Source organism: Pleurodeles waltl, chromosome 12 (genome assembly GCF_031143425.1).
Source record: "Pleurodeles waltl isolate 20211129_DDA chromosome 12, aPleWal1.hap1.20221129, whole genome shotgun sequence".
Taxonomy (NCBI): Eukaryota; Metazoa; Chordata; class Amphibia; order Caudata; family Salamandridae; genus Pleurodeles; species Pleurodeles waltl.
In genome coordinates, this window is record NC_090451.1 from 223,923,154 (window position 1) to 223,947,929 (window position 24,776).

Genomic DNA, 24,776 nt, shown 5'->3' on the forward strand with positions numbered 1-24,776 from the left:
TTAAACGCACCAAAAGGTGTTATGAATGCAGTCAATTCTTGTGAACTCTCTTCCACCTCTACCTGATGATACGCCGATTTCAGATCTAAAGTGGAGAAGTACTTTGCTCCGCCTACCATTGATACTATCTCTTCGATATTTGGAAGGGGACATTTATCCACCACTACCTCTCTGTTTAGAGCCCTAAGGTCCACACAAAGCCTGATATCTCCATTCCCTTTTTTTGCCACAACTATGGGGGCCAACCATTCAGTTGACTCCACTTCCTCAATGATGCCCATAACCTGTAACCTTTTAAGTTCATTTTCTACAGGTTCTTGTAAAGCCAAAGGTATTCTTCTAATTTTCGCTACTATCGGAATGGCACCTTTCTTTAACCTAATTCTATGTTTATAGCCTTTTAGACATCCCAAATTGTCTGAAAATACTTCAGGAAATTCATGAATTAACTCACTGTCAACACCATCCACACTCTGAATTTGTACCTGCAGTTGTGCACTAGGATTCAAAATGACACCAAAAAGCTTTTGGTATGTCCAACTTAAAAGATTGTCACCTTGTATGGACATATAAACTTTCCCTAACAGATGTCTACCTTTCAACTCAATATGACCTTCAAAATACCCCAACATTTTTATACGCTGTCCACCATAACCTCCAGGAGAAACATTCATTCTCTTTAACTTCCTAACCTTCTGAGTTAAACTGTCAAAACTTGTTTTTGAAATTATCGTCAATTGTGAACACGAATCAAATCGCATGAGTAGATCCACTCCATTTACTCTCACCACTTCACTTGGGTGATCTCCATACTTAGCCTGAGCATCAACTTGGAACACTACTTCCTGAGATACTTCCTTGACCTCTTTCATATTATCATTTTTTTTTCCTACTACGGCAACATTTGTAGAAGTGACCTCTCTTCCTGCACCCATTACACACTACATTCAATGCTGGGCAATTGCTCGCATTAGCTTTATGGCCACTTTTACCACAACGATAGCATTCCCCTTTGAATTTGACTATATCTTCCTTTTTTTTTTTCCCACCTCCACTTTCTTTGCTCTTCACTTCGCATACTATCTCCTCCACTTTTGCACATTCTCCACTCATTATTTTATTTCCACTTAATTCCTTAACACACCTCAGCATGTGTTCTACTCTTTTTGCCACCAAAATCACTTCTTCCAAAGGTGGTTCATCTTTCAACCACAGCTCTTCCCTAATTTTATCACTACTGCACTTTAAAACGAACTGATCTCTAATTCTCTCATCCACCAATGCTCCAAATTTACATGACGCCTCCAACTTTCTCAAACTAGTTATATATTCCTCCACTGACTCCTCCTTTTCTTGTTCCCTTTTTCCAAAATAATATCGTTCCATTATCGTGCTCACCCTTGGTAAGTAATGTTTGTCTAACTTCATAATACACGCTTCATATTCATTTAAATTCCTACTTTCTTCAATACATAAGTCAGGTAAATTTTCTAATACCTCTTGTCCCTCACCCCCCAGACAGTGTAGCAATAATGCGTGTTTCCTTTCCGTGCTCAGTGTCGGTCCACACACTCTAGCATAGTGGACAAATATATTTTTCCATTTGCTCCAGGGATATGTCGGATCACCTGGACTGCTTAAAAAAAAATGGAGGGGGGTGTTACGTTCTGCATTATTCTGTTAAACTAACAATTGTCCTAGATTACATAAAAACATAACAACACTCTGAATTCCAGTCCTCAAATGCACCAATGTGTGATTGATACATAGAATATTCACTCCTTCTGCAGTGTACAAAATATCAGTTCTTCTATTCCTTAAATGTGTCCCTGTCACTGTGACTTCCTTCGTTTAATAATTGTTTCTTGCTTCCCCGTTTTGTCAAGGTGTGCCTGTCACCGTATGTTGCATACGACAGGCAAACAAGATTGCTCTCTTGTATAAGGTGTGCCTGTCACAGTTCCAATGCTGTTGTCTATTATAACCTAACAAGAGTTGAAGCGTAACATTTCCCTTTAAACTGTAGAACCAACAATCCCTTTAAGGCATTTCCCTTTAAGTTGTAGAAGCAACAATCCCTTTAAGGGCACCAATGTAACTTTGACACGCCCCACAAAACAGACATTGTACAAACCGCGTCGCTCTCCTCACCACTCGCCGCTTCTTTTAATATTCAGACGCTCAATCGAAGAATCCAGATGCCTCCAGTGCAGTCCGATCATAAAATCCTGCCAAATCGGTTGCGCAGAGACCACGTCTCTCTTAATCAGCGCGCCAACGATCGCCAACCAGAGTGCGTCAAACGGGGTCTTTAAAATAGTGAGTACCGTCACGTTCTCGTAAATCACTAATTTTAGGATGTTGAGGCGACAGCCACCTTCGTCGCCAAATGTGAAATATAAATCCACAAAGAACACATTGTTTAAATACAGTTGTCAGGTTTAATCCATGTTGCCCCAGCCATCCGTCCACCGATCTCAACCGTCTCCCCGCGTCACCTTCATTCTATCACTCGAACCAAGGTGATCGCGTGAGGTGATCGCATGCCCTATACATCACACAAAGCACCCCTGTTTTGTCCCTGGAGCCCATCCATTCTCTCTGATTGCTCTAGCATAAAGTACTTGTGCTAATAATGAGTCTATTATGTCCCACAGTTTCAGGGTTTGCTGGCCCACTCTTTCCACTGAAGCATGCATGCCAGAGAGAGAAAGCAGCCATGTTGTCCCTGGAGGCCACTCCTTCTCCCTGGTTAATCTTGCATAAAATGCTTGTGCAAATAACAAGGCAGTTATATCCCATGGCTCCATCACCGTTTACTCTATGGCTCTGACATTTAAAGTGCTCTTGCAATGTTTAAGGTGCAATATCCTGCTCCTCGCTTAGAGACAAGATCTCCAATACTTGCTCCATGTTGCCAGTGTATATTCTTAGAGTGATGTATTAGCAGCATTATTTCTCCATGTTCTATGCCTTATTTATGGTGCCAAATGCTAGGAAGGCTTTATTCAATTCCGCCCGAGCTGCTCTCATGTACCTTTCGAACCTCAGCAGCTCTGAAGGATTTGTGCAAGCAAAAAAGCCATGAGACGGCATCAGCACATGTCCTTATTCCACGCTTCAGGAACATTGATCTTACAAACATCATTTAATTATCTGTTTTTAAATTTTTCCATCCTGGGTTCAGCTGCTTGATGGGGAGTTATACTACCCGAGCCCATAAAACTGTTTAATTACAGCAAGGACCTAGACAGTTTTGGGCTTAAGTTGCATTTTAGCGTTATTGGAGTTGTCCAGTTTTAGGTCTTGCATAAAATTAAAATCTCTTCTGGATGTCATAGGCCCTTCAACCCCTATGGCTAAATTAAATAAGCCTTTTAAGGGACCAACTTCATCAGATATTGAACCATAATAATTAACTACATTAAGGGGGAACAGCTTGTACTCACACCTTCAACCAAATCCATTTCCCCTGCAGATCTGGCCAGATATATTGCTACTCCACGCATAGCACACCAAGCAGGTACAAAATATGTGTGCAAATATTTATTTGGTAATGCAATCTGAGGGTTGTTATCCTTAAGATGTGTCTCTTGTAAGAAAATAATTTTCAGATTAAATGAAGAAAACCACTTTATCATGGCCATGTATTTCTGCTTATTTAAAACCCCGTTGGCATTGAGATTACTCTAGCATTATAGACCATTAAGCAGCCAGTGTTTTTTTTTTGTCCTGGTCCCTCCGCAGTACTCATTGATCGAAAATCAGGATCGCCTGCTCAGACTACATGAACTGCATGAAATAATAATGCCAGACGGCCCTTACTATCTCCAGTACTGTTCACTATCTGATACATCTGCTCTTTTTCTCCCACTCTTGCTTTCCCTGTTTCTCCCTAACCCACCACAGCAGACCCTCACCCAAACTGTAAATCACACACTCAGTGACCTGCCACCCTGAGAGGGGAAATTGCCCACCATACCCCCTAAGACTCTCACTCTTTGCATTGGGTACCGTGTTCTTGCACAAAGCTATGCTCCAAGGTAGGGCCCCCCCCCCCGAAAAAAGCAGGAGAAGAGAAAAAAAGACAAAAATAAAACATCCCTTTAACTTTGCGTGTATTGTACCTTTTTCCAATAGGCATTGTGACTCTTCTAATGTGCATAAGTGAAATTGACTTTGAACTGACCATGTCTTTCGACTGTTCCACTATCGAGGCCTGCACCATGGTGACTTTGAATTGTCCCAGGAGTCCTACAAAATCTTTCCATCTACATGCTGCTGCAGCAGACATGTCTGAAAAGAAGCAAATCTGGCTTTTGTCCGCCATCGTAAATACTTTCTTTTGGATAGGCGATAACAAGATACGCTGTTTTAAGTAATAGTCCGCCAAGTTAACATTAATAGTGAAAGGATATTTGGAGTTCGGCAGGTGCTGTACAAGAATCCAAATGGCCCTCATGAAGAAAAGATCTGCTGGGGCAACATCGATGATGTGCATTTAATCAAGGATTCCATAAATTGGATGATGTTCTGGTGGCCCCCTTCAGGAATCTCGATGAAGCGTAGGTTGGATCTAATAGGCGTAGTTTTCCATTTCATCCATTTTGTTTTGCATATCAACCAGCTTCCTATAAATTACATCCATATAATATATAATTATCCCAGATAATGTAATTATCTTCTTGGTCTGACATCCTCTGTTCCATGTCTTGTGGTCATGCTGGTATTTGTAGCACAAGCTCCTCGATTTTGCTCAGATTTTGGTGAAGCACGGGTACTTCCTGAGTCTGAGATGCCTTGAGATTGTGAATTTCTGACAGAATAGTCTCTAAAATATGTTGAGCTGGATATGGCTGAGTTACTAAGGTAGAACCTTTGGGACCAGTTACTTGTATAGTATTGCCATTGAGCTGCCTCGGGTACTGGCCTTGCAATACTGCAGGAAGTTCAGGTAACACATTGTTCCTAACACTTTGTGCATTGATGAATTGTACTGGCAGAGTCTGATCCAAGACCAGGTTGAACTGCTTAAAGGGGGGTTTGTTGTGGAGCGAATCTGCAGTCAATCTTGAATGCCTCTGCTTTCCTCCTCGGATCTTGTTGCCACCGCAGGTAGCAGCCCCTGGAGAGTTTTTAAGGTCTCAAGGATTTCACCCCCACCCATCGAATGCCTAGCGAACAGTGGGTATTCCTTTAGCCAATTAGTATAGTTCAATATAGTATCTGAATCTAGGCTAGAATGAGATGGATTTTCATCAGCCTCTCCTGGGTGGCTGCTCTCTCTGGCTACCTCCCCCGTTGAACTAACATTAGATGTGGTGACCATAGAGGTAATATCCTCCTGTGGAGGTAGCAAAGTCTCTTTGCAGCTAGAATAAAGTCTTGGGGAGTATTTAGTGACTCCTCGCTAGTCCCTTCTACCTGATTTAAGGATTTCACAGATGCTGCCAAGGTGGGCTCAATCGTTCTGGATTGCTGGATATTTTCTCTAAAACACTTCTTTAAAGAGAGACAGGTGGCGTCCGGTCAGAGGTTAGTCCGGTTACGAGAGTGTAAATCCCGTGGTTTACATATCTCCAAACCAGTGCTTAGCTTCTGGAATTCCCATGGAATTAACATTGGGCGATTTTTGTATCGGAAATCGGCCAGTAATTTTTGAAGAGATGCAGCAGTGCTTAAGGGCAGTATTCCATCACTTTTGGCATGGGTTCTTGCAGATCTCAAGACTTCTTAAAACTATTTACCAGAAGATGAGCGAATTAACTCAGGCCCTTGTTCAGCTGCAATTACAAACTGAATTAAATGGGATTGGCAACTGAAACAGGACCGTAAGGAAATTCTCTGATTCTCCCCTGGCTAATGACTGTTTGAATAAGCTAGAGGAGGTGACTGGGTGTCTGGTGACTTATGGCGAATGGGAGCCTACCTCCATGGTGGGGTACACGTCTCTTAGAGCTTCAGATTTCAGACAAATGGGAGTCCTCTTGAGATGGATGGTATACTTCACCCAACTTGCAATTCCTTAAATGTTTCAGAGTATTCCAAATCAGTGTTTTGAGATGTGCACAATATGATAAAGGGGATTTGATGCATATTTTGTATGTTTGTCCCAAGTTGGTTTATTTTTGGCAGGATATATTTCAAACTCGTAATGAATGCTTACAGATTATGATTGCACCTGAAGCTATAGTAGTTTTATTCGCGGTATCCCATGTCACTCGGAAACTAAATAAGCATGTACAATATTTTTTATCTGCAAGTCTATCTGTCACCCGATATCTGATCCTCCTATATTGGGGGTCTACTAATGTTCCCACGGTTAATGTCTGGCTGGATAAACTTAAGAGAACCTCTCCCTTTGAGGCAGCATTTTAGAGAGGTATACAGCCATCTCGGCACCGCTAGCTGCATATGTGAGCAGTACAGACAAGTATTGCACCTTATTTTTGGTAGAGTGATGGTAGCAATGATGTACAATAAGCAATTCATATTTTTGTAATATATGTTCAGACACGTTTAATTGCAGTTATGTACTTTTGCACTTCACTGTTTCTTACCCTGCTTGTTTCTATAGCCTTGATAAGGCCAATGAACTGTTAGTCTAATTTTACCTTTGCTAGCTATAGATACAACTCAAATTGATGTTCATGTCTTTGTATACGTTTGTATACCATTGACTACTCCCCTCCCTTTTGTCCATGTTAGCGTGATGTAATGGCGGGTACAATATTAGAATTGTATGCATCAACCCCAGATTGGTTCATTCATTAATAATCTTTGTTTTGTATTTTTCTTTTATGGGGAAGAGTATTTTTAGATCTATTCCACATGAACGCCCTTTGCTTGCTCATATGCAGATTTCTAGGCTCTCTTTGCACTAACTGCACCTCTTGCTCTTTCTGCACTTTACCTGCGTATTATTATTTTCCATTTGTAGCGGTGTATATGCGTTTACAGCACAACTATGGGGAGGAGTATTTATGCATTTTTATTAGATTCATTTTGTACTTATGCACTTTATATATTTCCACACAGCTCTTAGTTTTTTCGACTAAATGCACTTTTGATCTTTTTGCACTTTACCTGTATACAGGTTGCTGTACTCCTTTCATGGTAGAATACACATGTGTTATGTTATTCTTGTAAAAGGAAAATTTGATATACAATTTGTAACGTACTTCCTTCTTTGAGTAATGCAATGTTGCTGCTCAACTAATAAATACATTAGAAAAAAAGATTTGCCCAGTCAATCACCAGAATCATGCCATTTAGGTTCTAGCACCATGAAATGACCTCAAAATCAAAGCTGTTACCTTGTAATTATTAGGCAAAGTATTATATTCTCTTTAGTCTTACATTTCTCACCGTTCCAGTTGGGGCCACAACACAATTCATAAAGTTGGTCAGATTCTTTCAAAACGGAATCACAGTTTTTACCATAGATTTACTGAAATAAGGCAAAATTGCAAACCCAAATCAAACAAGCATTTGCAATGCAACGGGTCTTGCGTTTGCTCGTGTTAGAGCTATTAGTGTAGTAAACTCCTACCTGGACTTTTCTTGCCACATAAATTGAAAATTAAAAGTAAAACCGTTTCATATCAGTGAGCCGATTCACAGCGCCACAGCCGCCATGAGCATCAGCGTTAAGAGACACACAAAAGGAAAAAGAATTTCGCTCGCAGTCAAACTTATCGGCAAAAGTGCAATTAGCCATGTAACAGGGGCAATGGCCAAGGCGGTAACAGAACTTCCCCAAGGAGGGTCAAACGTAAGCCATTTACCAATGTCATCAAAGGATTTTTGAAGGGAAAGTCCACGAACGAGTGGTATTGATGGGCATGATGTGAGCATTGTTAAAAGCCCAGATACATACCAACAGGTAGGAAAAGCAGCACTTGCGCGCTGCTATGCTCAACTTAAAAAGGATATTTTATCTAATGTACCGTAACTCATACCTGCGTAATAATACCACCTCCAAAAACTTTAGGTTAAATACCTCAAAATACCCCATCATCTGTTTGATTCTCCACTAATGTCCTCGTTTTCAATTATAATTGTTCAAAGAGAGGTAAATCATGTCTATGTCTATCATTTCTTTTTTTAAAAAGCTGCACTTCCATAGTACAAGGTTGCTAGAGTGAAAGTCAACCAAAAGGAAAGAGAAGGAAAAAAAGAAACCTCAATAAATATAGTCACCCTAAATATAATTTACTTTTTCCAAAATAGAGCGTAAAATCACTCTTACTACAATGGCTTAAATTTCTCTATTGAACTATTGTAGGACTAGAAGATGTTAATCTTTATTGGACTCTCTTAGGATGGACCTTTTATTATTTTGACAATTGTCATTTTATAAATATCTGTATTTTATTATGCAATACCTGTAGGTCACACAGTAAGTCTGAATTGGTTAAAGTGATAGGTCAATGGTAAAGGTTATAGGCCTGAATGTTTGATTTGAAAGTCACGATAAAGGCAGTAGATCTGATGTATTTATTGCGAAAGCATATGTGAAGGCATTTAAGAGTGGATTGTTATTACCGTGTATTGAAGCCTACATATAGGTATTTTATAACATTCACTCTCACAGATTACCATAGTGAGTAAGGGTTTTGGCATTGGTTACTACCTCTGACAAAGTGCGGGTACAGAAGATTTGCACTAAGAGAATCCTTTTTAGTCCCTCTCAGGAGACCTAGTATTTTGATTTGTCAACTACTTAGTAGATAGGGGTGGAGTGTGGTAGATTGGGGTTCAGTGGGGTAGTTCAGGGTAGATTGGAGTGAGGTAGAATGAAGTACAATGGGATAGATTTGGGACAAGTGGATTGAGGTGGAGTGGTGTAGAGTGGAGTGGCATAGACTGGTGTGGGGTGGTGTAGACTGGCATGGGGTGGGATAGATTGGACAGGAGCCCAGTAGATTGGCTGGATTGGATTGGGGTAGATTGGAGTGAGGTAGCTAGGGGTGGAGTGGGGTGGATTGTAGTAGATTGAAGTGGAGTACAATGGAGTGGAGTAGATTTGAGGTGAGTGGATTGGGGTTCAGTGGAGTGGTGTAGGGTGAGGTGGGGTTGAGTACGTTGGGGTCGATTGGAGTTGGGTAGAGTGGTGTTAAGTAGACTGGGTCTACTAGAGTAGGGTAGTTTGGAATGGAGTTGGGTAGATTTGGGTGGAGTAGGGTAGATTGAAGTGGAGTCGGGTAGTTTGCGATAGAATGAGGTAGATTGGAGTGAAGGGGAGGAGACTGGAGTAAAGTAGATTGGAATGGGGTGGATTGGGGTAAATTGGAGTAGATTAGGGGAGAGTGGGGTAGATTGGAGTGGAGTAGATTAAGGAAGGTTGGAATGGGCTGGAATGGAATGGGGTAGATTGGAAAGGGGTTGACCAGAGTAGAATCAGGTAGCTTGGAGTGGGGTAGAGTCGAGTAGGGTAGATTGGAGTGGAGATGGTGGAGTGGGTTGGATTGGACTGGAGTGAGGTACATTTGAGTGAAGGGGCGTGGAGTAGATTGAGGTGGCGTGGAGTGGGGTATATTGGAGTGGCGTAGGTTGGTTGGATTGGAGTGGGGTAGATTGGAATGGGGCAGAAAGGTGTGGAGGTGGGTGGAGTGGAGTAGGTTAGATTGTGGTTGCGTGGATTGGGGTAGATTGGGGTGTTCTTGAATATGATGACGTTGCCACCACCATGTTTGTTGGTACAATCTCTGTATGATCTTGTTGCCATCAGGTGTTACGGTGGTGATGTCGGGGTTTAAGGAGGGGTTTAGCCGGGTTTTGGTGACGAAGGCTACATCTGGTGAGAGCGAGGTGATGGTGTCCCAGGTTTCCGTGTCGTGTTTGTAGAGGGATCGGGTGTTGAGAAGGATACATTGGAGAGGTTCTGAGTTGATAATGGCCTTCCGGTGGGTATGGCGCGGGGTCCTGTGTGGACCTGTGCCGCAGGAGAAGCAGCAGTTTCGGCAGGCATAGAGCCCTTTGGTAGCACAAGGGGATGTAGTGCAGCAGTTCTTGTTGTGTGCCAAGGATTCATGGCTCTGAGCTCTTCGGTGGAGTAGAAGTGGGTGGCTGGAGAGCCAGGGTTTCTGGTGCTGGGCGCAGTCCAGACACAGACAGGCTTGTCTTTGGGGTGCCAGTTGTGCACCCGTTGAACAGTCGCGCTGCGGCCTCCATTAAGTAAGAAATGGAGGGAGGAGGTAAATGAAGAGAGAGGAAGGAGCAGAAAAGGCAAGTAGGGCCAAAACGAGCAGAAAAGAGTGAAATGGAGCAGAATAACGAGAAAAAGGAGCAGAAAACAAGCAGAAAAGAGTGAAACCGGACAAAAAAAGGAGCAGACAAACAAGCAGAAACCAGACAGCAGTGTGTGGCCGTGGGCAACCTGGACAGGAGACTGTCACAAGGGGAGCTGGCACAAGGGCTTGCTTTAAGTGGAGTGAGGTAGATAGGAATGGAGTGGATTGGGATAGATTGGAATGGAGTGGGGTAGGATTTAAGTAAATTGGATTGTAGTGGAGTGGGTTTGTGTAGATTGGAGTGGGGGTAGATTGTGGTGGAGTGCGGTAAATTGGGGATATATTGAAGTGTAGTGAAGTGGGGCAGATTTGAGTGAGGTAGATTAAGGTGGGGTGGAGTGGGATGGATTGGAGTAGATTGTAGTGAAGTGAAGCTGGGTAGAGTGGAGTGGGTTAGATTGGGGCGGAGGGAATGTAGTGGAGGGTGTAGCGTGGCGTAAAGTGGAGTGTTGTGTCGTGGAGTGAATGGGGTAGAGTTAAGTGTCATAGAGTGGAGTGTCGTAGAATAGATTGGCAGTGTAGAGTGGAAAGGAAGTATAGGAGTAGAGTGTGTTAGAGTGGAGTATGCATTATGTGGTAGTGCGCTGCTGTTAGAGACAACACATTTTCAAATTAAATGACTATTACATTTGAACAGACGTACAGTTTTGCTGCACACAAACGATAATGTGTGGAAATATAATCACCTAATGTTTTGATTGTATTCAGATATTTGTTTCCAATACACTTCAGAAATACAAAAAAGTACTTCATTTGTACTTTGATATATATGATGTATTCTGAAAAATCAACACAGTTCATTTTTGTTGTGTGCTACAAATAAATAACATTGTTTACCCTCTCCTGCACATGGGTATCCAGTAGGATTGTCACAAAAATTCTGTTACTTTGAAGTCGGCGAAAGAAAAGTAAACACCAAGTTCAGTGGAATACAGAGGCTGACATTTGGCCTCTGTCTTTGAATGCACAGCAAATGTGACAAGATAAGACCAAGATTTAAAGGCCTTTTTACAGAAAGCAAGATCTTGGAAAGATACAGTAAACAAGGGATGCTCAAGGGAAGGATGAACTCAAGCTGGACAGCCTAAAACTAATGTAGCCACCAAAAATAAAGCACACAAATGTGAGTTACAAATCAGAAAGCCTATAGTAAGCTATGTGTGAAATGCATTCCCAGGGTAAAAATGGCCACAAGAATGCTGAAAGCAAGACAGATAGCTTCACTGTCTAATAGGCTTCAATGTAAAAAGGAGGAGAATCCCTTTAAACTTAAAAAAAGACTTGCTCTTTGATTCAGTGATAGATTACAAGGAATGTGCCTGGACACATCTCTGGAAGGGATATGGCAGCTGATAAAGTAATCATGAAGAGTAGTTCTGGCGGTCTATGGTTAGCCTTTTGATGCACATATCACTGTAGCTGACATATAGGTGTGAACTCTGGTCACTCCCATGAATTGCATTGTAGAACGGTCAGCTTCGGAGTCGTGCCTGCTGCGACAAATTGTCTTTCATGAGGAAAGAAGAGAAAGAGAAATGTCCACTTCAAAAGAAGCAGAACCCCCAACATAAAACACCAAAGACTTGATCTCTAAATTACATTTTTGTGTCTGGAAATGGACTATAAGAATGGAAGGTTAAGACCCCAAACTTTATCATCTGCCAAGCAGCCAGACATGTTGTGTGAGGAGAAGTTGTTCTGCAACACTTCTACTTGTGACCAGGACTGGGGGCCAGGGACCCTTGATCTAACTGTAAGATACACCACCCCTCCTCACCACCAAGTCCAATTCGAAAACATTATCATAGTGGATAGTAACTGTGACCACTCAATAACTGAGTTCTCTTCTAGGTAAAAAAGAAACAGTACAGATAAATGGTTGTCATAAAGACACACTGTAAATACATAATCATATATCAAAGTTTATCCAAAAATACAGTACAAGTAATGATACAGTAAAATTATCAGAGCGTTGTAGGAATTTATAATCTGTTAAAGTCCTTAAAAGCTAAGAAAATATCTGCCAGGAGAGCAAAGAACACTGACAGCATCCCTAGAGGAAACGTTTCTAGCAAATCGGACAGCGTCTCTGGAGTATCGGTAATGTTTTAATTTGCTCACCCTTAAAAACCAAGGCTTTTATACATACTTTCACGTAGTAAATAAGAGGAAACTGCAAATTCAGCATGGCATGATCACACATATCGCAGCATTTATCAATTTCATATAGAAATATCATGATTTCCATGGCAGTACCCCTTGACCCTCTCTACTTGCAAGACACAACTGACTCCTTTTGTTGTGCAGAGATGTGATACACTTTGTTTCTTTTACTAAACAGTAAGCACTTTCAACTCAGCAACCGCAGGAAGCTACAACTGAAAGACCTTCAAAACGTTCTATTTTCAGGATACAAGAAAAAGCTTAATTCACATTGCATGAGCTCTAGCAAACTCACTAGTTACCTCATATTGTTCTGTGCTCTGCTAAATCTGCAGAAACCAGAAGTTTGAAGACATTATGGGAGGCACATTTGGGAGAAGGAATGAGCTGGAGTGGTTTGGACACATCATAAGACATGACACCAATTTTAACTAAAGTAGTGCATCAATGGAAAATGTGACATAATTAAACACATTATTAAACACACTTTAACATAAAATGGAAAAATCGTTTAAATTTCACTATTATTAGTTCATTGGTTATGACTAGAATTCATACTAAAAATCATTGGTACCCGAAATAATTTCTCATACAAAATTACACATGTATTTAATAGAAATACATGAAAGTACTGCCCCCTATGTTTATCCCATAATCACAAAAATAGCTTAATAAATCCTTATTAATCAACCATTAAAATGAGGTTATCATCTTCAGCTACTTTTAGGAGTTTTCTTCTGCCATCTTCAACTATTTGCAGACATTCCCCTTCAGATATTCTAGATTCATTTCCATAGATCCTTTTCTCTCCTTCAACCTATTACCTTGACTATTTTAATGACATACATAATAAAATGAATCAAATGAAATAGAATAAAGCACAAATCATTACTATTATTACAGGAGTTGGAATACATTTTTGTGTGTAACCTCCCACATCACCCAACCATTCGCTAGCTTTTTCAATACTCTTTCCTAAATTACTGAACAAAGAACCTACACTTTCCCACAACTCAGAGTCCACAAGCGAATTTTTCACATTAGAATTATTAGTTAGGATAGTTATGTAGGCTTCTCTAACTCTACTGGTATCCAGCTCATATACACCATAACTCTTCACCTTTGTTACCTGACAGACGCCTCCCTTTTTTGCCAAGATTATATCTAATGCTATGGGACTCTGCATAACCATTGCTCCTATTGCAAGCATGTTTTTATTAAGTTTTCCAAATGTTTTTAATGTATCTACTGGCTTTCTATCCACTAATGTTAAAAAATAACTTATCTTCACATCATTTATAGCAACACCTACTTAAGGAATTACAGCTCCTAATATCTGTCGAACTACTGAACCAAAACTCCTTTTTGTTCTACTAAAACTAGTTGAATCATTAACATCTTTTACATGATAAATCCTAGGAAACATTAAAGCCGTTTTATACACACTATCCCAATTAAGTAAGCATTCTTCCCACCCACATAATAAATTCTATGTCAGGACCAGAGGCAATGATTATGCTTTCTTTCTTCACTTTAATTCATTATTTTCACAAACAGCAGCCATTTTTTAATACCCCCAAAAAAGTCATACACAAACTAATGTTCCCAGAAACATCAGAGAAACACAACATGTGCATTAACCAGTCAACAGTAGATAGTCCCAAATATAGTCCATTGTCGCTGTCTGAGCTCCCTCTTTCTTAAGTGCTCTGTAGCCTCAGTTAAGTCGTTCTTTCTGCTCCCTTCATATTACATATTTTTCATGTATTTGATGCATATTTGATTATGTACATATTTGACTATGTAGCCTTGTACTAATTTCCTTGTCTTCAGGTTCTCCTTTCAGTTGCGGGACTGCTGACGTGCTCCTTATGCAACTGTGCTTCTACATATACGCGATGCGGTCTGCCTCCCACTAGAGGGCACTGCGACCAGGACGCTTCTGCGCTGTGCGACGCAAGTCTCACACAGCGAGATTCAAGTGGACACTGCCGTAGCCTTGAAAAGCCGCCGCAGCCTTGACCTACCTGGGTGATTCCCCAAACGAGTCTGTTTTTGGCTAATGTGTGCTCTTGATGCCCCCCTGGGGGTGAGTAGATGCACAAGTTCCCACTCATAAGACGCCTAACAGTCAGAATCTTGACTGGTTAATCTGACCATGGGACACGGATACCTGGCAGTTTTCCATCTAGATTGCAGAGGGAGTGTGTCCCAGGGCACCCACCCGTTAAATTGAGCGGCCTCTGGCCCACCCTTAGTTTCAGGTTTACCCAGCCCCAATATCAGGCAATGTGCGCACCTTCCTAAGGGTTTTGCCTATTCATAAGCTAAAGGGCCTCTGGCCTCCTATATTGTTACTGGGCAACCCATCCTTATACTGTTTGAAAGCTTAGCCCATTTACTGGACAGAATCATGCCGGGCTCCCAGAGCACCTACAAGGAGAAGAACTCCCTGTCCTTTTTAAGATGGGATAATACTTTTTTTAGGTGGTGGACAGTGCCCTTTACAGTGTGGTTAATGAAGCCGTGGAGCCCGGCCCGTTGGGCACCCTTACCCCCCTCCCCGCCCCAAGGATGCCCTGAGTGAAGGTCCCCTATGCCAAAAGAGGAAATGTGACTTGGGGATTGAGCGTCTCCAGGGCCTTCCTGGCTCAGGTGCCCCCTTCAGAAGAACCAGTGGAACCTTCTGGTGTGGATTCTGAGCCTTCAGGGCCCATCTACCCAGAGCTTCAGGAAATGGGGGAGGAATTCCCCTGAGGATGATGCAGGCCTCTCCAGGCCCTGGTGCCCAGCGCCTGACTCCGTTCCCGCAGCAGATGCTGCTTCTGACATGTTGGATCCAGATAATATCATTCATCCTAGATTTTCGGATTGGGTCCCATAAGATAAGGTGGTAAAGTACGTAGCAGGACGTTTTTGCAAACCTTTAGAGAAGGATGTCCATAGCAGCCTTCGGGCAGAATGCCCCCGCTCTTCCTTAGAAGGGAAGGTTGCTTATACCTCCGGACATAGACCCCAAGATGGCCACTTTCCTTGCTAAGTTTATGAAAGACCCTAAAAAGGGGTTAGATAGGTCCTGGCATCCTTGTCAGGATAGGTTGCTTGATGTCATAGGCCTCATTACAAGGATCCTGGATATGGCAGAGGAGGCCAAGGCCTCTGGCTCCCTCATTCCCCCTGATGTCCTCTCCGAGTGGGCACTGCACACAATTATCTTTTTAGGAAATGTGAACTGTGCTCTGTCAACAGAGCTACGCCGCTCACTGTTAATCAAGGTTGACCCCCAAGCTGGGGGACCAGCCCTTCTTGAAGGTGGACACAGTGGCCCAAAGCAGCTTGTTTGGTGATCCTTTCGTTAAGGAGTTGAGGTGGTTTGTGGCAACTTTTTTGTCACTGTGTAAAGTGCAATTCAGCATCAAATGTGTTTTTCCCAGTGGGTTTTTCAAGAAGTTGGCCACAGCAGGGGCCGCATGACCAGCCGTAGCTCTTCTCAATACCCTCCTTAGGGACAAGAATCTGGGCGCAGCTAATGGCAGAGTAGTGTACGCTTTAACTTCTTCTGCCCCACAAGAGTTTCAACGACCAGTCGGCAACTCTGCTAGTAATGGTGAGTGCCCTCCCTTACTCCCAACTAAGAGTAGGGTGTCATCTAGCACTGTTTCTCCCAGATTCATGGCTACTGAAGACCATGCAGGGCTTACTAATGGTTCGCTCAGCAAGTCTCCTGGCCATGGCCTATTTGTTTTTCCCAACATATGGCCAAACTTTCAATGAAGTGGTTTATGCCCTCTTAAGGAAAGAGGACATTTGTCATTTTGTCAGTGGGCAAAGACTGGTCATAAACCTCAGAGAGTACAAGGAGTGGTTGGTCTCGGCAGCCTCAGTTAATCGCTCTTTCTGCTCCCCTCATATTACAGATTCTCCTTTCAGTCGCAGAACTGATGACGCGCTCCTTAAGCGACTGTGCTTCTACAAATATGCAGACCTATGGTGCAGTCTGCCGCCCACTAGAGGCCGCTGTGGCCAGCACGTTTCTGTGCTCTGCAACGTGTGGCTCGCATAGCGACATTCAAACATGCACTGCCAAAGTCTTACAAGCCGCCTCAGTCTTGACCTGCCTGAGTGATGCCCCAAAGGGGTATGTATTTGGATAATGTGTGCTCTTGACGTCCCCTGGGGGTCTGTAGATGCACAGGTTGCCACTCATAAGACACCTACAAGACAGTATCTTGCCTGATTAATCTGGCCTTGGGACACAGATACCAGGAAGTTTTCTCTTCACATCGCAGAGGGAGTGTGTCCCAGGACATTCGCCCATTAAATTATGCGCCTCCGGCCCACCTATAGTTTCTAGGTGTCTCAGCCCCAATATCACCCATTGCGCGCACCTTCCTAAAGTTTTTTCCCATTCATTAAAATAAAGGGTCTTTGGCCCTTGAGCAGTGCCTCGCCCACTATTGGGCGAGGCACTGCTCAAGGGGAACCATGGCCTCATTAACCGCCATGTAAATGCCTCAAATTATTTATCATCCCACTTTAAAAAGGACAGGGAGCTCTTCTCCTTGTAGGAGCTTTACGAGCCCTGCATGATTCTATCCAGTAAATGGGTTAAGCTTTCAAACAGAGCAAGGATGGGGTGCCCAGTAAAAATATTGGCACCAAGAAGGACTTTACTTTAAGACTTGGCCACAAAGCCTCCCAGTGATATATGACATTTTTTAATGGAAATGGCTGTATGAGTTTGCCTGTGATAAACAAGACATAACAGGAACCACTGATGTCTTGGAGAGAAGCTTTTTAATGAATTGCCAATCAAACTTGTTGCAGGACTTCTCCACGTCTAGTGAGAGCAGGACCATAAAGATTTTATTTTTAGCAGTGATGCCTGTATGTGTGACAGCTGGTCAAGTGTTGTTATAGGCATGTCTCTCAGTGGCAAAATCGGAGTGAAAGGGGCAAAGTCAATTGCAGCTATACTCTGTTCAACCTAGTGACCAGGATCTTCATGAAAATCTTGGCATCATTATTGAGGAGCACTATTGGTTGACTGGATCCACAGCTTAGCGGATCCTTTCCTGGCTTTAGGAACACCATCATTAGAGCATAGTGTCAGTGACCTGGGATTCTCCTATGTGATTAAACAGTTGGTTCAAGAGGTCTTCTAGAAAAGTAAGGAGGCTTTATAGAATGCCATAAGAAAGCTATCTGTTCCTGGTGCTTTATTCCTGAGCATCCCTAAATAGCAAAAGAGAACCCTGGAGGGCTAATAGGTAGTTTTAATTCTTGAAAGATCTCGGGATCAGTCTCTAGGGCCTCAGAATGCTGTAAGTGAAGGCCTTGATCGCATGGGTCTAGATCCCAGGGGTGTGGAATTCCTATAGCCTGACTCCCAGGACATATAGGGGGTCATTCCGACCCCGGCGGTCCTTGACTGCCGGGGTCGGCGGGAGCACCGCCAACAGGCTGGCGGTGCTCCTGAGGGCATTCTGACCGCGGCGGTATGGCCGCGGTCAGAACAGGAAAACCGGCGGTGTCCCGCTGGTTTTCCGCTGCCCTGAGGAATCCCCCATGGCGGCGCAGCTTGCTGCGCCGCCATGGGGGATTTCGACCCCCTCACCGCCATCCTGTTCCTGGCGGTTTCGACCGCCAGGAACAGGATGGCGTTGAGGGGTGTCGTGGGGCCCCTGCAGTGCCCATGCCAATGGCATGGGTAATGCAGGGGCCCCCGTAAGAGGGCCCCACTTTGAATTTCAGTGTCTGCTTAGCAGACACTGAAATTCGCGACGGGTGCTACTGCACCCGTCGCACACCTTCCACTCCGCCGGCTCCATTCGGAGCCGGCTTCCTCGTGGAAGGGTGTTTCCCACTGGGCTGGTGGGCGGCCTTTTGGCGGTCGCCAGCCAGCCCAGTGGGAAACCCAGAATGACCGCCGCGGTCTTTTGACCGCGGGACGGTCTTCTGGCGGTCCCAGCCAGGCCGGCGGCTACCGCCGCCGGCCGGGGTCAGAATGACCCCCCATAGTTTGGAGTCAAGGACAGCAAATTTTCATACTTATGTCCTTGGGACAAGTAGGCACAACCCCCTGCTGCACAAACCCTTTGGCTGCCAGTTTACAGTACCATATTATGGATCAAGGAATGGCATTGTCTGCAGTTCAGATAATATGTGTGTTCATATGTCAATGCTGTTTGAACTCCTATTTATGGTTCATTAATGAAAAGCCTTTATTATTAGGGTGAGCACTCTAAGGAAATGTAAGCTTGGACTGTACTGCCGACAGTGGTCCCAGTGTAAAAATGTGTCAACACATTTGCAAAGTTTAGCAATGTGAAGCTACGTCTAATTCTTCCAGAATGCTTTCTGATTAGATGCAAATATTTGCAGAAGTTTGAAAATAAGGATGATGAGTCTCCTCTTTCAAATTAAATGTTTACAAAAAATGCAACTAGGGTAAAAAAACGTTTTGCTACACTACTGTGAAATGTAAGGTACCATTTATTTGAGGCATTGTCTACTAAAATGTGTTGATGCATGCAGGTATTTCCAAAAAATGTTCATAATGGAAAGCCAGTGCAAACAATTTCAACAAGGTTATGTGAAACATAAATATAAATACTCATTAGCAAAACCAGTAGGTCTGACATTGGTGGTCAGCCTTTTGGTTTTGTCTATGCGTTTGACATGGTTTTCGTAAAATGTGATTGTTGTGATAGCTTCCAGGCCCTCACCATTATAACAAACATTGGCAAAAAGCAATAATATTTATTGGCTTCAAAAAGCACACATTGCCACCGTAGTCTCTGGCACTGAAAAAAACTACTTTGTGTGCTGTTAGGCTCCTTGTGAAAGAGCAGATTGCTGTCACTCACAGTGAAGCCAGTCTATAGAAAGAAGGGGAATGATAGACAGAATTGTAATACAAGCAAAAAGTCTTGGTTAACTCAGGACCTATTCTGATGGATACAACTACCTGTGGATTCCTCACCTCATGAATACTCCCATGGCGCCAGCATTCTACGGAAATCTTCTTACTAGTCTCTGCACGTCGACGAGGACGTCACTGTCTCGCACGCGACGCCGTCTGACGTCATACAGGCAATAAGAGGTCCTCGACGACGTGCGGACGTCAGTTCCCTTTTTTCCGTGCATTCGAAACGGTTATCTTCGAGGGAGCAACTGTTACTCTTGCGGTTACAGTGTATATCTTGCTGCGTACTCTTTCTCTGTGGAAATAATGTCGCAGAGAAAGTCTGGATTTAAGCCTTGTCGTGAGTGTGGAGGCAAGATGTCGGTGACGGATCCTCATTCCGATTGCCTTTGGTGTTTGAGCTCCGACCACGACGTCTCGACTTGTGATTCGTGTCAGCACATGAATCCGAAGGCCATTAAAGAACGCGAGGCGAAGCTGTTTATGGCCAAGTCAAAGGAGAAGCATCACAAGAAAAAGTCTTCTCCAAGACATCGGCGTCATCGAGACTCCCGGCGCCGTAGAGAATCTCGGCGTCATTCAAGGGAGGCTCGTTCCAGGTCTCCGGATCGGCGCCGGAGGACATGGGAGGTCAGCCCCACGGTGACGCCGCATCCTTCGACGCCGTTGCTCTCTCCGACGTCTCCAACTTCGCCTGGACAGGCGTCAGTGATTGAGGTATTGGAGCCTCAGGTGTTTTCTCCGGCGCAGACGCCGAGGGCGGCGTCGGGGTCGCCTCCGAGTCAGGCACCCCAGTATCCGGCTTTTCCCACCCCTGGAGCCGATAGTTCCGCATTCTTGAATGCGATATATGCCCTTTCTCCCGTTTGGGAACGTGGGCTCGGCGCCAGTGTCGGCGCCGGTGGCCGCTCCGATGGCTTCGGAGGGATTGGCCCCAGGGATTTCCATCCCGTCGACGTCGAGATTTCGGCCTGTGACTCCGGTGGGTCCATCCGTTTCATCTGCTCTTCAGTCGGCGCCGAAGTTACCTGTGGCGCCGGATGCGGCGTCGGTGGCTTCGGAAGATCGGCGCCGATCTCCGACTTCGGCGGAGGTGTTGTCGACTCCGCGGATTGAGCAACGACTGCATTCAAGGAGGCGTGCTCTCCGGGTACTAGAGGAGCAGGAGTACCAACGAGCCCTAGAGGAAGGAGAGCTAGAGGACTCGGGTGATGGGCTGCGTGGACTGGAGTCGGCCAGTGGGCTGGACACTTCCCCTGAGTGGGACCTTTCGTCCCCGGGGGAATATACCGAAGAAGCTGCTTCCTTTCATACAGTGGTACGGAAGGCAGCTAGTTTTTTGGACCTGCCTTTGCCGGTGGTGGAGGCGAAACAAAACCTTTTGACAGAGGTGTTGCATCCGGCCTCAGCCGCGGCGGAGCCTCTATTACCTTTTAATGACGCTCTGCTGGATCCGGTTTTAGAGGTGTGGAAGAAGCCGGCATCTTCCCCAGCAGTTCACAGAGCCGTGGCCAGGAGGTATCGGACGGCTCCAACTGATCCTGGTTTCCTATCTAGGCACCCTACGCCGGAGAGCTTGGTTGTGCAGGCCTCCTGTTCGTCCAAATCAGCGCCTGGTTCTTTCCCGACGGTGCCTGGGGACAGAGACTCAAAAAAGCTAGAGGCGCAGTCGAAGAAGATTTTTTCGTCCTGCAGTCTGGCGTTAAAAGCCACTAATGCGACCTGTATCCTGGGGAGGTATATTCATGCTCTGATGGATGACATCTCCTCTTCGTTTACAGAGCTTCCCCAGGGTCTTTTGGATCTTGTCTCTGATGCCCAGGCTGCTGCGACCCAAATTATCCAGACGGGACTGGATACCACCGACTCGGTAGCCAGAGCAATGGGCACAACTGTGGTGGAAAGGAGACAGGCCTGGCTACGTAACTCGGGCTTTTCGGCAGATGTACAGTCCACATTGTTGGATCTCCCGTTTGATGGGGACAAACTGTTTGGGGCTAAGGCTGATTCGGCCTTGGAACGTTTTAAGGAGAGCAGGGCCACGGCTAAGTCGTTGGGACTCCAAGCTCCTTCTTCCACGGCCTCTTCCAGATTCTTCAGGAGGTTTCGTGGATTTGGGCGTGGCTCTTCCTCCTCTTCCTTTCGGGGAAGATATCAGCAACCTGCCTCTTCCCATCCCTATAGATCTTTTAGGGGGAGGGGTAGGGTCCGCACCAGGGGAGCCTCTCAGCAGCACTCTGCCTCTTCCTCATCCTCTGGCGGGGTGCAGCAGGGGAAGCAGCCTTAGGCTTCCACCATTTCCCACTCACTCCTCTCCTGTAGGGGGAAGATTACAGCATTTTCTCACCAAATGGGAGACTGTTACGTCGGACACTTGGGTTCTCAGTGTTGTGGGAAAAGGCTACACCCTTCCCTTTCGGGAGTTTCCGCCCCTCATCCCGCCCCGCCCTTCGTATTGTTCACAAGAACACCTCCTGTTGCTAGAACAGGAGGTAGAAGTCCTCCTTTTAAAGGGCGCAGTGGAGTTGGTCCCGGAGCAGGAAAGGGGTCAAGGAGTTTACTCAAGGTATTTCCTGATTCCCAAGAAGGATGGTCGTTTGAGACCAATTCTGGACCTGAGGATCTTGAATTGGTTCCTCAAGCAGGAAAAGTTCAAGATGCTGACCCTAGCACAGGTGCTTTTGGCGTTGAACATGGAAGACTGGATGGTGTCTGTCGACTTGCAGGATGCTTACTTTCATATCCCGATACTCAAGTCACACAGGAAGTATCTCCGGTTTGTGGTGGGATCGCAACACTACCAGTTTGCGGTCCTTCCGTTTGGTCTTACTTCAGCACCTCGAGTCTTCACGAAGGTGATGTCGGTGGTTGCGGCAGAGCTCAGAAGGAAGGGGATAGCAGTATTCCCTTACTTGGACGATTGGTTGATCAAAGCCAAGTCCCCGGAGCTTGTGTTGCGTCATCTGCAGTCAACAACCCAGTTGTTGTTCGACCTGGGCTTTTCGGTGAACTAGCCCAAATCTCACCTGGAGCCCTCTCAGCGCCTCCTGTTCATAGGGGCAGTACTGGATACGACATTGGGTCGGGCCTTTCCTCCGCCTCAGCGGATTCAAGATATTCAGGATTTGGTTCCAATGTTTCGAAATGGAGCGGTAGTTCCAGTCCTCAAGGTCCTTCGTCTGCTCGGTCTTTTTGCCTCCTGCATTCTGTTGGTCACGCATGCTCGCTGGCACATGAGGGCTCTTCAGTGGTGCCTCCGAAGGCAGTGGTCTCAACACAGAGGGGATCTAGAGGGTACTGTCAAGATCTCCAGAGATGCTGCTGTGGATTTGAAGTGGTGGATTGCAAGCAACAATCTTTCACAAGGAAAACCGTTCCAGCAGTCGCCACCAGTGGCCACAGTCATAACGGATGCTTCCACTCTAGGGTGGGGAGCTCATCTGGGGGATCTGGAGATCAAAGGTCTTTGGTCTCCAGAGGAACAGATTTTTCACATCAATCTGTTAGAGTTACGGGCTGTACGTCTGGCTCTCAAGGCCTTCCTCCCTTCCCTTCGTGGTCAGTCGGTACAGGTCCTAACGGACAATACTACCACGATGTGGTACATAAACAAGCAGGGAGGAGTGGGGTCGTACCTTCTCTGCAGAGAAGCTCTTCGACTATGGTCCTGGGCAAAGGACCATCGGATTTGCTTGATAGCAAACCATCTGGCCGGAGTCTTGAACGTGCGTGCGGACAGTCTCAGTCGCCACTTCTCGGCAGACCACGAGTGGCGTCTCCATCCAGATCAAGTCAGTTTAATCTTCCGGAAGTGGGGGTTTCCTCGGGTAGATCTGTTCGCCACTCGAGAGAACGCGCATTGTCCGTTGTTCTGCAGCCTTCAGTATCCGATGCAGGAAGCATTGGGGGACGCGTTTCAAATGACCTGGTGCGGCCAGTTGCTTTACGCGTTTCCTCCCATACCCTTGATTCCTCGAGTATTGAGGAAGATTCGCCAAGACCGGGCTCTAGTAATCGTAATAGCTCCGGATTGGCCAAGGAGGGTGTGGTACTCCGACCTTCTCCAACTCTCAACGTGCCCGCCGCTCCGTCTCCCTTTCAGGGCAGACCTCCTCTCGCAGTCGCAGGGGCAGGTTCTACACCCCAACCTCCAGAGTCTGCACCTACATGCCTGGAGATTGAACGGGGCAACCTGAGTTCCTTCTCTCTCCCGCCTGAGGTAGTGGATGTTATATTAGCGGCCAGGCGACACTCCACTAAATCTATCTACGCTAATAGGTGGTCTAAATTTGTTGCGTGGTGTGGAGAGAGGCAGATTGATCCTTTACAAGCTCATCTATCGGACGTTTTGTCTTTTGCTCTATCTCTGGCGCAGAAAGGTTGTGCAGTGGCTACCATTAAAGGTTATTTATCGGCCTTGTCAGCCTTCATATGTCTTCCAGACCAACCATCTTTATTTAAATCCCCTATTGTTATCAGATTCTTGAAAGGTCTTCTAAATCAATATCCTCCAAAGCCATTCGTTATGCCGCAATGGGATTTGTCCTTAGTCCTGACTTTCCTTATGGGGTCCCCTTTTGAACCTATGCATTCTTGCCCCTTGAGGTATTTGTTTTTAAAAACAGTCTTCCTGATAGCTATAACATCAGCAAGGAGAGTGAGTGAGTTGCAGGCCTTATCAGTAAAACCCCCTTATACAACTTTTTATGGGGATAAGGTGGTGTTGAGGACCAAGGCTGCTTTCCTCCCGAAGGTTGTTTCACCCTTCCATTTGGCTCAGGCAATTACTTTGTCCACGTTCTATCCTCCGCCTCATCCTTCCAAAGAGGAAGAAAGACTGCACCGTCTGGATCCAAAGAGAGCGTTGAGCTTCTTTATCGATAGAACAAAGGATTTCAGGCTGGAGGATCAGCTGTTTATTGGATACGTGGGCAAGAGGAGAGGAAAGGCAGTCCACAAGAGAACACTATCCAGGTGGGTTGTTCTTTGCATTAAAATATGTTACTCTTTGGCAAAGAAGGATCCTCCTGAGGGCATTAGAGCTCATTCCACCAGAGCTAAGTCGGCCACTTCGGCCTTAGCCAGAGGTGTTCCTGTGGTCGACATCTGCAAGGCCGCAACTTGGTCGTCCCTTCACACTTTTGCAAAACATTACTGTTTAGATTCTGAGGTTAGAAGGGACGGCCATTTTGCACGGTCAGTGCTGCAGGATTTCTTGGTTTGACCATTTAGGCACCCACCGCCGGGCGTGGTACTGCTTTGGGACTCTATTCATGAGGTGAGGAATCCACAGGTAGTTGTATCCATTAGAAGAACGAGTTACTTACCTTCGGTAACGACTTTTCTGGTGGATACATTAGCTACCTGTGGATTCCTCACGGTCCCACCCC

The 24,776-nt window shown here is 45.1% G+C and overlaps 1 protein-coding gene across 6 annotated transcripts in view; it reads left to right on the forward strand.

Annotated features, from left to right (window-relative positions):
- WWP2 (WW domain containing E3 ubiquitin protein ligase 2) overlaps positions 1–24,776 on the forward strand; it is a 461,427-nt gene that overhangs the window by 27,270 nt on the left and 409,381 nt on the right. Inside the window, exon 1 of one of the 6 annotated variants that reach the window (XM_069216848.1) lies at positions 2,242–2,319. The exons of the other annotated variants lie outside the window; for them this stretch is intronic. The gene's annotated coding sequence lies outside the window, so the exon portion shown is untranslated. Of the gene's footprint in view, positions 1–2,241; positions 2,320–24,776 lie in introns of those variants that run through there. 6 annotated transcript variants of the gene reach the window in all.